This window comes from Cervus canadensis, chromosome 1 (genome assembly GCF_019320065.1).
Source record: "Cervus canadensis isolate Bull #8, Minnesota chromosome 1, ASM1932006v1, whole genome shotgun sequence".
In the NCBI taxonomy this organism is placed as follows: Eukaryota; Metazoa; Chordata; class Mammalia; order Artiodactyla; family Cervidae; genus Cervus; species Cervus canadensis.
Window position 1 is genome coordinate 39,766,353 of NC_057386.1, and position 13,643 is coordinate 39,779,995.

Sequence of the window (13,643 nt, forward strand, 5' to 3'; positions counted from 1 at the left end):
CAAGACTGACTTACATAATGCATCTTATGGGGGAAATGTCTGTGACTCCAGGTATCTGACCAAACGTGAGAAATTACAGCATAACTAGTATAATAATGGGCTTTCCAGGTGGCTTAGTAGTAAAGAACCCGCTGGCCAGTGCAGAAGATGCAGGAGATGTGGGTTCAATCCTTGGGTTGGAAGATCCCCTGGAGGAGGAAAGGGCAATCCATTTCAGTATTCTTGCGGAAATCATCCCATGGACAGAAAAGCCTGGTTGCAAAGAGTCAGACACGACTGAGCGGCTGAGCACACACACAGCATTAACACTTGAAGATAACCATTGCTGATTTGATGACTAACTGTTGTCATTAAATGAATTGGGCTTCCCTGGTGCCTCAGACAGTAAAGAATCTGCCTGCAACGTGGGAGATCTGGGTTCAATCCCTGGATTGGGAAGATCCCCTGGAGGAGGGCATGGCAACCCACTCCAGCATTCTTGCCTGGAGAATCCCATGCTAAGAGTAGCCTGGCAGGCTACAGCCCATGGGGTAGCAAAGAGTCAGACACGACTGAGAGCCACTAACACTTTCTTCACTTTCATTAAGTGAATTATATATTTTTTTTAAAAAGTCAATTAACTGCAACATGTGAATCTTGATTGAATCAAACAAGTAGTTTTTAAAAAAAATGTTATGGAGATAATCAGAAATTTGAACATTGATTATCTGATGATATTAGCGAATTATTGTTAAAAAATTTTAAGTGTGACAATAGTATGTGGTTTTGTTTTTTTAAAAAAAGTCCTTATCTTTTAGACACATACACTAAAATGTTTTCAGATGAAGTGATAATGACACCTGGAATTTGTTTTAAGGTTATGGGAGAGAGTAGAGTTGAAATAAGATTTCCATGAGTTCATAACTATTGAAACTTTGTGATGGATAATCAGGGGTTTGTTGTCTTATCTTGTTTGCTTTTGTCTGTGTTTGAACTTTCTCAAAATAAAACTTTTTTTTTCCTTTTCTCTACACAGGCTCTTCATTGCAGTGCACGGGCTTCCCTAGTTGTGGGGCACAGGCTTAGTTGTCCCTGGGAATGTGGGATCTTAGTTCCCCAACAGGGACTGAACCCCCATCCCCTGCATTGGAAGGTGGATTCTTAACCAGTGGAGCACCAGGGAAGTCCTCCCAAATAAAACTTTTTAGTGTCATTTCAGAGATACACTCCTTTATTTTGGGCTGACCTTCGGCAGGTGCTCTCTTCCAAGAATTTAGCTTCAAGTTCCCTAAAGAGCATTCTCCACCCACATTCCAAGTGTCTATGCAAAATAATAAAGGATCTTATGCTAATAAATACATTTTAAGGAACAGTATTCAATATGCGTTATTGTCATCTGAACGTTACTTGTTATCAGGCAGCTATGCGATTCTGTGGGCTTGAAATAGGAGCTTGCCTAGGGATTTTCCTGGTGGTCCAGGGGTTAAGACTTCCCCTTCCAGTGCTGAGGGTATAGGTTCAATCCCTGGTAGGGGATCTAAGACCCCACATGTCTCACAGCCAAAACATAAAACAGAAGCAATATTATAACAAATTCAGTAAAGACTTTTTAAAAATATGGTCCACATTAAGTATATATATATGTATATATATTTTTAAAAATGACTTCCCTACCCGCAGTCCTCTCTGGAGGGTCATGTTGTGGTAGCTTACTACGTGACAGTATCATCTACATGCTCTACATTTGCTATTTCTCCTAAGCCTCACAGTACCTCTATGACTTACACGTTATTACCAGCCTCCACTTTACAGATGGGGAGAGTCAGAGAGATTAACAAGGGTGGACATCTGTTAACCATTTATGATCTGTCAAGTACTGGGCTAATTGCTTTAAATGAATTTGCTTGTTTTATCCTTACACGCTTATGAGGTAGGCACTATAATTATCCCCATTTTATAGATGAGGCAATTGAGGCTTAGAGAGGCCAAGGAACTTGCCAACAGCTGCTAGACCAAGTGTTCCATTCTGCCCTGGACACAGACAGCCAGTCGCATGATTCAGAGCAAGCATTCTGGGCTCCGCTATTTATTAGCTGGGTGGCCTTGGGTAAATTATTTCATCTTCCTCAGCCTGGTTTCTAATGTGCAAAATGGGGATAAGAACATCACCTCCCTGGTGGGATGGTGGGGTAGGGTGTGTGGGGGGTGATGGGAGGGAGGCTTAAGAGGAAGGGAATATAAGTAGGCATACAGCTGATTCACGTGGTTGTATGGCAGAAACTATCACAACACTGTAAAGCAATTATACTCCAGTGAAAAAAATAATTTAAAAAAATATAAAAAAGAACATCACCTCTGTAATAGGGTGAGATTGAGCACTACATGAGACAACTCCAGCCTGGTTAGCATGATGTTGACCTACAGTGAGGGTTCAATTGTTGTAATCAATTTTTATTATCACCGGGCTTCTTGCTCAGGGCGCTTTTCCACTCAAGTCAGATTGCTTCCGGAGCTTAGGAATTTTCTGGAAAAACCGGCCCTTCTGTGGTCATCTGAGCTATTTTATGTGGACACTGCTGTGCCGTTTTTCTGTGAGGGGTGGACGGGGCTCCACTTTTACTTAGAGCCGGGGCAGGGGTTATTCTGATTTTTGAGAAGTGAAAGGTTAAAAACAAGTGAGCTTGAGGCAAAGTCATTGTGGGTGTTGCCCTGGTGTTTCGTTCTTGCCGGGTCTCTGAAATCAGTTCCTGATTCAAGCTAGAGGAGCTCTTAGGAACATCATGTACTGCTCCAAGTGCCCTGATGTGGACACACATAAATAAAACAGATGTTAATATCTCCGTTTATTCACTGCCATGATATAGGGGAAAAAACATGGGCTTTGAGCCTTGGGAACCTCAATCCGAATCCCGACGCTGCCACTTGTAGGCTATTTCCTTAGCTGAGAGTTGGGAAGTTTATGACAATAAAGCTAAATGTTACAGAATGCTTCCTATATGCTGGGCCCTTTTTACTCATTAACTCACTGAATTATTTAAAAAGTTGGTAAACTTTATTTTTTAAAGCCATTTTACTTTTTATTTTTTTGACTGTGCCACATACCATGTAGGATCTTAGTTCCCCTACCAGGATCGAACCTATGTTCCCTGCAATGGAAGTGTGGTGTCCTAACCACTAGACTGCCAGGGAATTCCCTTTAAAGCAATAGCGAAACTGAGCTCAAAGTACAGTGTTCCCATAATACCCTCTTCACCTCACCACACACAGCCTCCCCACTGTCAACACCCTGCACCAGAGTGGGACAGTTGTTAAATCTGATAAACCTACACAGCACATCATCATCACTTAGTCTATAGTCTACTTTAGGGTCCACTCCCGGTATTGTACATTCTGTGGGTTTGGATAAATGTATCAGGACATGCATCCATCATTGTAGTATCAAATAGAGTAGTTTCACTGCCCTAAAAATCCTCTGTGCCCTGCCTATTCATCCCTCCGTTATCACAACCCTGACAACACCTGATCTTTTATTTATTGTCTCCACAGTTTTACCACAGAGTTGGAATCATATAGCCTTGTCACATTGATTTCTCTTGCTTAATAATATGCATGTTCCACCATGTCTTTTCATGGCTTAATAGTTTATTTCTGAATAAGAATACATTATCTGGATGTATCTCTGTTTAACCATTCAGCTACTGAAGGATATCTCGGCTGCTTGTTCAGTGTTGGCAATTATATATAAAGCTGTTGTAAACATCCGTGTGCAAGTGTCTGTATGGATACGTTCTCAAGTCCATTAGGTAAAGAACAAGGAGGACAATTGCTGGGTCATATGGAAAGAGTGTGTTTAGCTTTATAAGAAACTGCCAAACTGTCTTCCAAAGAGGCTGTACCATTTTGCATTCCCATCAGCAATGAATGAGAGTTCCTGTTGCCCCACATTCCCTCTAGCATTGGGCGTTGTCTGTGTTCCAGTTATTGGCCTTTCTAACAGATGTGTAATGGTATCTTGTTGTTTTAATTTGCAATCCTCTATGACACGAGTACCTTGGACAGCAAGGAGATCAAACCAGACAATCCTAAAGGAAATCAACCCTGAGTATTCATTGAAAGGACTGATGCAGAAGCCGAAGCTCCAACACTTTGGGCACCTGATGCGAAAAGCCAACTCACTGGGAAAGTGCTTGATGCTGCGAAAGATTGAGAGCAGGTGGAGAAGGGGGTGACAGAGGATGAGGTAGTTAGATTCCATCACCGACTCAATGGACATGAGTTTGAGCAAACTCCTAGAGATAGTTAAGGACAGGGAAGCCTAGCGTGCTGCAGTCCATGGGGTTGCAAAGAATCAGACTTAGTGACTGAACAACAACATGACGTGTGATGAAGAACATATTTTCAAATGCTTACTTGCCATCTGTATATCTTCTTTGGTGAAGTGTATATTCAGGTTTTGGGTACATTTTTAAATCGGATCATTTGTTTTCTTATTGAATTTTAAGAGTTCTTTGTATATTTTGGATAACAGTTCTTTATCAGATGTCTTTTGCAAGTATTTTCTCTCAGTCTGTGGTTTATCTTCTCATTCTCTTGACATTGTCTTTTATGAAGCAGAAGTTTTTAATTTTAATTTTAATGAAGTCTAGCTTCTTATTAATTCTTTCTTCTTCTCATCAATTCTTTGTTTCATAAATTGTGCCTTTGGTACTGTATATGAAAAATCATCACCATATTCAAAATCAGCTAGGTTTCCTCCTATGCTACTTTTTACAGTGTTGTGGATATGTTTAGGTCTATGACTCATTTTAATTTTTGTGAAGGGTGTAAGGTATGGGTCTAGACTCTTTTTTTTTTTTTTTTGCTTGTGGAGGATGTCCAGTTGTTTTAGCACCATTTGTTGAGAAGACTAAATTCATTTGATTTTCAAACTAAACTTTGAGGTAGGCATTTTTAGCCCGTTTTTTCAGATAAAAAAATTGAGGCACAGAGAGGTTTTTGTAAGTCAGAGTAATACAGGTAGACATGACAGAGCTGACATTTGATCCCAGGCAACCTGACTCTTGAGTCCATGCATTCAATCCCTATCTATAAAAATAATGTCTTCTTAATATGTTTGTTGTGAGGAACAGAGATAGTGTTTAGCACATAGTACGTGCTCAGAAAACAAGTGTGATAGTCATTGTGCTACCTAGCTTCCCAGGTTTCATTGAAGTGTCATGTCCTCAGAGGGGCTTCCTTTCATTCCTTCAGCCAAACGAGCCATCCATCATAGCATCATCTCATCATCCAAGGGATGACAGTGTGGTGAATCCTGTGTGCATGCTAAGTCGCTTTAGTCATGTCTGACTCTTTGCTACCCATGGACGGAGCCTGCCAGTCTCCTCTGTCTTTGGGATTCTCCAGGCAAGAATACTGAAGTGGGTTGCCACACCCTCCTCCATGGGATCTTCCTGACCAAGGGATCTTTCTGACCCAGGGATCGAACCCATGTTCCCTGCATTGGCAGGCAGGTTCTTTACCACTAGGGCCACCTGGGAAGCCCGTGGTGAATCCAACTGCAGTCAAAGTTCACCCCTCAGCCTCACCATGTGAGTTGCCTAGCGAGAGGGTCCAAATCTGATATCTCTGTGTTCCTCAGAGTGCCTGGTGCTGCCCTCGGCACTTAGCAGGGTCTCAGCAAAAGTGTGTTGAATTAAGTTTGGATTACGTGCTATTCCCTTATTCAAGATGCACATTCTGGGTGTGGTCTCTTCCTCAGGATTTCCCAGCTAATACTCACCTCTTAGCTCCTGAATCCCCTCGCTTGAACCTTCCCTGGTCTGTCAGGTTGGGCCACCTCTGCCTGGAGAATTCCGGGTTGGGCTGTTTACGGAGGCAGCTGCCCTTGTCTGCTGCACCCTTTTTCCTGCACCACCCGGCTGTTTCTTCCACATTCTGGGGTACCTCCCTTCAGCGTGGACACGGCCTGTAGAAGCGCCCACCTCTCTCTCTCAGCTCAAGACATAAGCCCTTTCTTGGAAACCTGGTCTCTAAGTGCTTCTGGCCTCTTCAGGAGAGTCTAACGTTCCTTCTCAAGGGGTAGAGCAGCTCACCTGATATTGACGGGACATGAGGACCCAGGGGCAGACCTCATTCCTAAGAGCTTCTGAAGCTGTTAATCTTGGTATTGTTGGGCTCCTTTAGGGAGTGCGTGCCACTTGTGGTTATCACCGCTGGGTCTTGGTTCACTCCCATAGACAACTCCACCTGAAGCATGCCTCTCTCAAACCAGCCCACCAGGAAGCTGGGGGGTACATCCTGCCAGTGCCCCCTTGGCAGCCCCTGCTTTGGACTGGGCCATACCGCATCCTCCAGCATCATCCTGTGTCTGCCTCTGCAGAGCTGCTCTGGGGAGATGTGACCCGCAAGACTCAACTGGACAGCACTGCCCCGGGAAGGCACCCTCTTGAACACCGTCAGCAGAGTCCACCGGCACCCGCCTGGGACAGGGCCTATTTTATACACTCAGCGTGACCCCATTGCCTGCCCTGGGCGCGCCCAGCAGCCTCGGATGCCCGGTGCAGAGCAACCTCCAGGCAGGGCCTCTGGGACCCTCACAGAGGTCTCCAGGGCAGCGCCCGGTGCCCGCCTGGCCCGCTCTGGAGGCGCGCCCAGGCGCTGCCAGGAAGGTCGGCCGTTTATCCCCGGAGCCGCCAGCAGGGAGCTCCCTTTCGGTTCGGCTCGCGCGGCCGCGGGGGGCGGTGCTGTGCTGCGCCGCGCTGCGCTCCTGCCCGGACCGGGCCGGGGCCGCTGGATGCCGTGTCTCCGCTCCTGCTCTCTGCCGGGCGGGCTCCGGCGGCCGGTGAGTGCTGGGCGGCGGGGGCGACCGCTCGGTGACCGGCCGGGCCCGGGGTGGGGGTGGAGGGGCGGCGGGGCGGGCTCGGGCCGGGAAGGCGGGCGGGCGGCGGGGCCCGCCGGCTCCTCCTCCTCCTCTCCTGTCCCCTGGAAGCGGCGGCCCGGACTCCCGGCTCCGGTCCCTGGCCGCGCCGCGCAGCTCGGCGCCGGGGACGCGGGGCCGACTGGGAAGGGGGGCGGGAGGGCGAGCTCCGGCCCCTTTGCCTGCTTGAGCGGCGCGGGGAGGCCGGGCAGGGTGGCCTTCAGTTTGGGAGGGTTCGGGACTGGGGGGAGCCCAGGTGGCCCCGAGCTGCGGGGTGCAGGCTGCAGCCTAGGGGTGTAAGGGGGATTCTTGAGGCCAGGCCCAGGCCCCCCACCCTCGACAGACCGATGGACCGAGGTTCGGAGGAAGAGCCCTTTATCCCTCCCAGCGGCCTTCAACCCTTTCATTGCCAGGCCGACACCGGGCTCGTCTCAAAGGAGCAGCTGCCAGACAGCTGGCAAAACAATGGAGACCCTGCTTGCCTGGGCCCCCTCTCCTTGGGACAGAACATGGGGGTGGGGGGTGAACCGTAGGCTGCGGGGATTAGGGCGTGCAGGCTGCCCCCTGCAACTGGCTGCTCACCTCGCCTCTCCCTGCCAAGGGGTGGGGTGCGTGTGGGAAGGTCGGCCCGCCTGCCCCAGGCCTCTGGGAGAGACTGACCCGACGCCCCGCCCTGCGAACCTGTCATGCCAGTTGCTTCACCAATGGGAAGGGGAGGTGGTAAGGTTCGCAACCCCCCCCCCTACACACCCCCATCCCCACCCTACCCCGCACCGCCCTGTTGGGGGTGCTACTGGTACCCAGCCTAGTAAAGAGTGGGTGCTGTTCCTGGCTGAGATAAGGCCTGCAGGGACAAGGCCTGCAGGGACACACTGCATATTGGGGCTTTGTTGGGGGTGGGGTGGAGTGGGGGGTGGGGGTGTCACCCTGTTGCAAGGCACGTGTGTCCTGCTGATTAGTCGGAGAGGCTGCCAGTAGGGAGGGGGAGGATGCGGGAGGCTGCCAGCTGGGTTTCGAAGTGGTGCTCCTTTTGCCTGGTCACTTGGCCAATGGGGCAAGTGTTTGGCAGTGTCCTCGCGGTTTGTGTTTGTGCAGGGAGGCCTGGGAGGATGCTTCCTGGGAGAGCTCTCCTGCCTAAGGTCTTCCTGCCCTCAGATGGTCCCCCCCAACTTATGGAATTGCATTTGCTCCCCGCTTCACCATGGCAATGATTGATGTGGGTTCATTTTGTCTTTTGGAGTGCCTGGTGGCTGAGGAGGCCTGGTAAAACCCCCATATAAAGAGTTAAATGAGCTGAGTGCGTGTGCACTGCAGTCAGGCTGGTCAGGATGGAAGGTCGTCCAGGTGATTAAGAGCAAGATCACCTTAGCAAGACATTGAATCTAGATGGTCAAGCTGCCTTTCCAGGTGCTTGCCAGGTCTGGAGCCCTTTTCTTGGGCAGGTTGGTATCCTGTTGTCATGGCAATGGGCTCCACCTTGCCTCCTGTTCTCCACCCTCTTAGCTCAGAAGTTGCTTTCTATTTGGGGATATTGAAAGTTACTCTCCTGAGGTCTCTGGCTTCCGGACAGACCTCACTGGCTCTTTGTCAGTGGCCTGCCACCTCCTCAGCTTCCCCTCTGTCCTTTTGTGATGAAGACTTTCCAGGAAATATCCTCCTGGTTGCTGGACATGACTGGTTATATATAGCCTCGGGTGGAGGTGTGCTTGTGCATTTGGGGTTAGGAACATTGAAGCTGGGGCTCAATTCCAGGAAGATGGTGGGGGAAACTATTGTGTTGGGGGGTTAAGGGAATGAGAAGGGTCACAGGTGAGAGTGCAGGGTGGGTGAGGGAGGGGGGAATGTTGATTGTCACTTCCTGTGGGAGCTTTGAGCTTTGAACAATTGATGACCTGGCTCCTGGCAGCTCTGAATATCTGGTTTGTTTATAGTCTCTTGGCCTGGCTCAGGTGCCAGGGTGTGTGCCCGAGGGTTTCCTCTCATGCTCCAGGCTGTCTTCAGAAGACTTCAGGTGGATATGCACTTCCTGAATCCTGCCTGCTCCCTCAAGCTCCAGCCTGTTGCCTGGAGCCCCCTTCATTGGTTGAGTTTGCAGCGGCTGCTCATTGAGGGGTGCCTGTGTCTTCAGAAAGCTGAATCTGAAAACTCCAGGGTCCCCCAGAGGCAGGCACCTGAAGGTGGACTGGGAGGGTGCGGCTTGTGTGAAAGGGAGAATCCACCCTGCTTGGGTGGAGCAGAGAGCTGCTGGAACTCAGGAAGCCTTGATCCAGGCTTGCTGTGTCACACACAGGTCTCCAGGGCAGCAGGGCTTTGCTGACTCTTTCTCAGTCAGAGGTCAGCCCTCTGCCATACCTCCCTCACCTGGAGTGGACACCACAGACTGGAGCCAGAGCATCGAGTGAGCAGGGTCCCGTGGGTGGCCCTGGGGCCCAGGCCTTGTCCTAGATCTCTCCTGGATGTGGCGGGTAAAGCCAAGGGGCTCTGGCCCCATGTAGTTTAAACATTTGAGGGGATGGGGGAGGGCCCAGCCCACGCTGTGCTATGATTAACAGGCTTCCCCGGACTTGGGTTGGGGGCTTGATGGAGCTTTTAAGTTCTGCTTTGCATCAGGCCCTGGGGTTCTTTAAGGTCTGCTCACTGCACCTCCTCACCCCACCCCACCCCCCTTCACCATTTTTTGAGGCAGCCTAAATTAGAGGGTGAGGTGGTGCAGTGGTGGGAGCTGGATTGGGAAGGGTGGGGAGCAGACCTGAAAACCCCACCCCACCCCCACTTTCCTGTCTTTTCTCTTGAGGTAGGAATTGTGTGGCTTGTAAATTATACACATTCCCTTGACATTTCAAATAGTTTACAGTCAGGCAGCAGTTTAAATTGTGGACTGACGATTTTATAGGGCCCAGGGCCCTTTCTCTCAGCCAAGTACTTTAGAGTCACTCACAAGGAATTGTTTTTGTTATTCTCTAGTATTCAGAGATGTCGGATAACTGGGCTGTCGGTCACACAGCCAGTCAGCGGGAGAGCGGGATTCGAACCTGCTGTGTGGTTCGAATTGAACGAATTGAACGGAATACCTCTTCGGCAAAGGCCACGTCTGAAGTCTCAGGCCCCTGGAGATTTTGGAGTTGGACTAGCTGAGGTCTAGAGAGAGGACGGGACTGGTTCAAGGTCACCCGGAGGTGGGGTGTGGGGATGTCAGCTGAGATTGGTGCCCTGCGGGCTGCGGCAGGCCCCGCATGGGGCCGAGGAGGCGTTCCTGGAAGAGCCGCGGGGGACCTGGCGGGGCTGCTGGCATCGTTTCTCCCGGGACCCGCGGGATGGTTGCGTTCCAGGGGAGACGGTATCGCTGCGGAGGCGTCGCGGGGCCGCGGCTGCCCCGGACCGGGCCGCCTGGAGGTGCCAGGGTCGAGGTTCCCCGCGCGGCGGCGGGCTGGGCGGGCCCGGCTGATGTCATGTGAGAAGCGTGCAGACGGAGTGAGCGAGCACACCTGGAGCCAGATAAGCTCCGTGTGACCCGGCCGTGAGTCACGGGGCGCAGCGGGGCTCAGCAGCACCGCCCGGAAGAAGCTCCGCGGCGGCGACAGGCGTCACCCTGCACTGTCCCGGGGGCCCCGCCAGGTGCCGGGGGAGCCCCCCACCCTGGGCCACTCGTGCGATTGCTCGGTGCGGGCGGGTGAGCCGGTCAGCGCCCCCATCGAGGCCTCGGGGCCGTAGGAAACGGCCGCTCAGGGAGGTCAGAGGCCCAGCGAGAGAGGCCGGCTCTCTTGGGAAAGTATTTCCTTTGTATTTATTTATGAGTGCAGTCGGGGGGTGAAAATGGGGGGACTGACCGTTTTAAGTATCCACCCACAGGAGCCAAGTCTGGGCGCCCTGTCTTGGGATTCTAACGTTATAGTTTCCATTTCCTGGGGTTTCTGCTTTGCCAGCTGCAGGGTGACCCATTTAAATCTGTCCCCGACTTAAAGCCACAAGACACCAATGAGATCTATTTTAACCAAGTCCCTCAAGTCACTTTTTTCAAAGCATGAGAAAGCAAGCTTTGAACTTGCCCTTGCAAACCCGTTTACAGCGGTAACGCTAAATGGATTGCTTACTACTTTGTCAAACCTTCCTTTTTTCTCTTTTGAACTTTAAAATCACAAAAGTAACACGCTAAAAAAAGGTTCGATCTGTAGCAAGTCTACAAGTGTTACCCCTCTTTGCCACTACTCCACAGAGAAAATCACGGATATATTTGTATAATGGATCTTTCCAGGCTATTTTTTTTTAAACCTTGTCATGAATATTTTATATATTATGTATTTATAGTTTAATATTCATATTTTATATAAACGGAATTTTATATAAATTTTCTTTCGGTGGGAAATAAAGGGCATGAAGAAGAAAAATTATACATAATCCCACCATCTAAAGGCCCTAGGCTTAAGTGAACACATGCAGGCACACACACACGTACCCCTACCAGCTAAATATTCTCACTGTCAATAATTAAAACAATATGGACAAAACACAGAAGTCGCCTTTGATTCTTTCAAAATCTTTGTCTCTTTCCTAGAGTATACATTTTTCTATACATGTGGAAATACTATACATAATACACATGTATATACATGTACCCATATACATAGCTTGAAAGTTCTTAGTAAAAATTATATACTATCTGGAAGCTTTCTTTTTTCATTAAACAATAGAGTATAGAATCTTTCCAGGTCAGTATATACAAATCTACCTCATTCTTTTTTTTTTTCATTCTTTTAAATAACTGTCTAGTTCTATAATTATAGCTATTACCCTAGTGATGGATATTTAGAGAGATAGAATTTTGCTATTACAAACAATGCTGCAAAGATTAACCCCATTTATTGTGTGAATATATCTATAGATGTCCTATAAATGGAATTGCCCTGTCAAAGAATATATATCTTCAAATATTTTCATAGATACCACAAACCTGCCCTTCTTATATCAATTTATATTCTCATCAACATGTATGAGACACCCTGCTCATCCTCTGATTGATGTTATTAATCTTGGTACTTTTTACTAAATTGCTAAGTGAACACAGTATATCTCTGTTTTATTTCACACATCTGTGATTATTATTGAGGCTGAATACGTGTTCGTGTTTGTTGGCCATTTATATTTCTGCAACTATGAATTGTTTGTCCTTATCTTGGCAATAGTTTTATGGGGCCTCTGGACTTGAGCCAGTGTGATCCAGCTTGGCCCTGTTCTCACTGGATTTCCCTCACTTCTTTGGGCTTTACTTTCCATACACAAAGGTCCTGTCCAGCATTAAGATTGTTTGTCTAGGGACTTCCCTGGCATTTTTGTGGTTAAGACTCTGAGCTTCCAAAGCAGGGGGCACAGGTTCGATCCCTGGTCAGAGAACTATGATCCTGTGTGCCTCACAGCACAGTCAAATAAAAAAAAGATTCTGTGTCTAGACTTACTTTGTTGTACTTGTGCTGACAGTCTTTTGCATACTTTATCACCCTCTCTACCATCCCATTTAGATGGCAAGGCTCTGCCCTGCTACTGTTGGGTACCATTTTTGAGGGCTTCGTCTGGGCTAGGCGTTTTATGAAAGGTATATATATGTATTTCATTTAATTCCCATGCCTTAAATGGCAGGTACTGTTATCTCCATTAAAAAAAAAAAAATGACTTAAGTCATTGCCTTAAGTGACTTGCCCAAGATTGCATCGATATTAACTCAAATTTGTTCTCAGCTTTGTTACCTGATACCTGAAGCCTAAACTCTATCATGAATTTTATTTATATTCCCTGCATTTGGTAAGGTGCTTGATAAATATATATATTTCCCCAACATTTTATCACAAAGCTCTGCAAGCATTTTAAAAAGTTAGAGTTTTACAGTACCTTCTAGATTCTACAATGAACATTTTGTCTGTGTGTGTGCTCAGTCATGTCTGACTCTTTGCAACCCCATGGACTGTAGCCCGCCAGGCTCCTCTGTTCATGGGATTCTCCAGGCAAGAATAGTGGAGTGGGTTGCCATGCCTCCTCCAGGGGATCTTCCTGACCCAGGGACTGAACCCGAGTCTCCTTTGTCTCCTGCATTGGCAGGTGGATTCTTTACCATGGAGCCACCTGGGAAACCACAATGAACACTTTACTATTCTGTTTACCACATCTTTATCCTTTGATACAACCCTAAGCCATCTTTTTTTTTTCTTTTTCCCCACACTGTATGGCTTGTGGGATCTTAGTTCCCTGACTAGGAATTGAACCTGGGTCATTGCAGTAAAAGTGCTGAGTCCTAGCTACTGGGTCACCAGGGAATTCCTCCATCTTACATTTTTTATGCATCTCAAAGTAAATAACAGACACTAAATATACCTTGCCCCCAAAACATTAGCATACATATCATAGAGTTCAGTATTTGTTTACAATTCTTTTTGCCTTTTGAGTGTTTCTTCCAATGAAGAAATAGCAGCACCAGTCTTCCTTGATAACTGTTACATCTGTTAACCCTAGTCCTTATCAAGATATGTAACATGAACATCACCCCAAAAAGTTCCCTCATGCCCTTTCTCAGGCAATTCCCACTCCCAACCCACCCCTGCTTCCCAGAGGTAACCACTGTTCTGATATTTTTTCACCATAGGTTACTTTGACTATACCAGAAGTTCATATAAATAGTACCAAACCATTAGTTCAAGGCTTCTTTTACAGTCACTTAAGAGATGGAGAATCCCAGGGACAGAGGAGCCTGGTGGGCTGCTGT

The 13,643-nt window shown here is 48.1% G+C and overlaps 1 protein-coding gene across 11 annotated transcripts in view; it reads left to right on the forward strand.

The window, feature by feature from the left end:
• Positions 1-6,682: 6,682 nt before the first annotated feature.
• Positions 6,683-13,643, forward strand: part of MYO18A (myosin XVIIIA) — a 101,714-nt gene continuing 94,753 nt past the window's right edge. For 6 of the 11 annotated variants that reach the window (XM_043479225.1, XM_043479258.1, XM_043479235.1 and 3 more), the window contains exon 1: positions 6,683-6,820. The gene's annotated coding sequence lies outside the window, so the exon portion shown is untranslated. The remainder of the gene's footprint in view (positions 6,821-13,643) is intronic. The other 5 variants (XM_043479320.1, XM_043479328.1, XM_043479345.1 and 2 more) reach the window with 1 other exon arrangement.